The sequence below is a fragment of the Gossypium hirsutum genome, chromosome D09, assembly GCF_007990345.1.
Source record: "Gossypium hirsutum isolate 1008001.06 chromosome D09, Gossypium_hirsutum_v2.1, whole genome shotgun sequence".
Lineage (NCBI taxonomy): Eukaryota > Viridiplantae > Streptophyta > Magnoliopsida > Malvales > Malvaceae > Gossypium > Gossypium hirsutum.
The window spans coordinates 26,776,602-26,779,107 of record NC_053445.1 but is presented as its reverse complement, the minus strand read 5'-3'; the positions used below and the strand labels follow the sequence as shown (position 1 = coordinate 26,779,107).

At 33.1% G+C, this 2,506-nt stretch overlaps 1 long non-coding RNA gene across 3 annotated transcripts; it reads left to right on the top strand.

Moving 5' to 3' along the window:
• The first annotated feature begins 333 nt into the window (after window positions 1-333).
• LOC107945850 (uncharacterized) lies at window positions 334-1,996 on the top strand. 3 transcript variants are annotated; one of them, XR_005918630.1, is made up of 6 exons: window positions 342-683; window positions 792-1,075; window positions 1,147-1,357; window positions 1,457-1,551; window positions 1,622-1,659; window positions 1,741-1,996. It is a non-coding gene; the product is annotated as an uncharacterized lncRNA (long non-coding RNA). The 3 variants fall into 3 exon arrangements; XR_001696764.2 differs by having other exon boundaries at window positions 334-683; window positions 1,147-1,551; XR_005918629.1 differs by having other exon boundaries at window positions 337-683; window positions 1,457-1,659.
• Window positions 1,997-2,506: the final 510 nt, after the last annotated feature.

The window sequence follows — 2,506 nt, the reverse complement described above, 5'->3', positions numbered from 1 at the left end:
ACAAAATGACATGGCATTACACATATAATAATATGTTTGCTATATCAGATTTTGGAAATAGCAAAACTTAATTTAATGAATTTAACAGATATTGTTTGGTGAGGACTGAAATTTTAAAATTTGAAAAGTATAAGGACTAAAAATGACCAAATTAAAGTACAGGGATTAAATTGACAACTTTTGAAAAATACAGAGATTAATAGCAAAATTTAACCCTAATTTAAAAAATATAAATACAAGTTACACGTGCATGGTAATTGGATTAATCTTAATTCAAGCTCAGGTTTTTTTTTTTTTAATCTTGTTTGGCCTTCAATTGGTCCGTTTCTTACTCTCAAAAGTTCTCCCAAAACCCAAATACCTTAAATAACCCATCTAAACTAGCCTCAAACACTTGAGATCTTGTAAAAAGTGAAGTAGACACCAAAACGACTGCATTTCGATATTCGTTTTATTCTTTTGTTAATATATCAAATCCCATGAGAATGGGATGTTCACTGTCCTCTTGTCAGTAATTTGCAGTAAGATAAAGCTTAACCCACCAAATGGCTCAATATATATGGAGCGTCAGATGAATTTTCACTTGCTCATCATCATCAAACTAAGACTGCATAACAATTATTATTGAGTATATGGTTGGAACCTGCTGCAAGCAAAGAGAAAAAGCATGACCATGACTAAAGGTTTGTCAATATTTTCATAGGTTCTTCTTCTTCTTCTTCTTCTTCTTCTTCTTGTAAATAAAAAATATATTATTAGTAATGGATGTGGGATTTGATTGATTTGTTTAGGATTGCCAGAGCACTTGTTGCATAAAACTCGTTTGCAAGAATATGCTCAAAAATCAGGGTTAGATCTTCCTGTGTATGATAGCAGCAGTGAAGGGTTTCCTCGTGCCCCGAGGTTCAAGGCCAGCGTTCGCGTCAATCAAACCACTTACAGTTGTCACTAAACTTTCCCACACCGGAAACAAGCTGAACAAAATGTTGCTAAAATTGCTCTTCAAGCCATCAAACAAGTTAGTGCAATCAAGGATAAAGATTATAAACAACTCACCATTTCTACTGTTTACCAGGTACTATTTCATTCTTGTTAGTTGAACTTGATTGGGATTTTGTTCTAACTTTATAGTCACATTGTATGTAGGATCTAAAATGTTGCAAATCAATTCTTAAGGACTATGCTCTTAGAATGAATCACGCAAGTCCTACATACACAACTACCCAACAGGATAAATTCCACCCTGTTTACGTATCTTCATTGGTTTTTGATGGTAAAACTTATCGTGGCGAAGTTTCCGGAAGCAAGAAAGAAGCAAAACAGTTAGTTGCACGGATTGCCATCGAGTCTCTTCTTGGTACTTTTTCAAGAGCTAGATTTGACATGTAGCTTTGAGCTTTGTCCTCGTATCATAACCCACGAATTCAGTGGAAGTATATTCGTGTGTGTGGTGCAGGATTCGATTCAGGCATTTTTCCAAAAGCAAAGCTCATAATGGTAGGAATACAATTAATGGTCACAGCAGCAATATGATCAACACTCGAAGGCCAGGTAATATTGTTGAAATTATAAAATGTTTTTGAGTTAGATATTGAACTAAATAGTTTGCTACTTGTTGTAGTCCTAGTAGGACCTTCAAAACAACCTGTCAATGTTTTGGTAAGTCATTTCTCTCTTTTGAAATGCTATGTACTTAATTTTGTATGTGAATAATCTTTTCTTGCCAACTTACATCCTCAGGGTTCAAGTGTTAATGCTAACAATCACAACAAGCGAAAACTAGAGGGAGATAGTTAATCAGAAACAAATGCCAAGGCGTCAGCAGTAGGTTTCAGTTTCACTAAGTGGTAGACCTTTATGCAAGTTTCTGAAGCTGTTTTCTTATCACCATGTACTGTGACATATGGTTGTAACTTAAAAAAGAAACGGTAGATTTTACAGTAGAAACATGGAAGCCACTGAGGCATATTGATGAAAGAGTTTTGTGTTATCTTGACCAGCCTGTTGTTTGGTTCAATCATGGAATTCAGGGCATTTCCCCCTGAATTTGAGCTATGGTTTCTAGTTTTCTTCATGCAAACAAGTAAAAACAGTATACATGCTTCATTATAGAATGAAGTGTTGTAAATCATTTAAGCATTAAGATGAGAGTTTGGTAAAATACCTATGGATGAAACCTAATAAGCTACCATTGACATTCAACAAATGATTATAATCCCCACAACCCAACTATATTCGAAAGATGTAACGTTCTCTGATTTCAACAAATTTAACCTCATCATTTACACAAATGTTGTATGTTAAATTTATTGAATCATGATTAAATTAATAGAATGTGTAAATTATGAGAACTAAATTTGTTATTATAACAATCGACTAAAAACTTGAGTAATTATTCTTAGTTACTCATTTTTGAAATGGATAGAAATTAAATTGCTCTAATTATTATTTAAAAAAAACTAATTTACTAAAAATAAATAAACTTTTTACCCTTTTTAAGAAAACA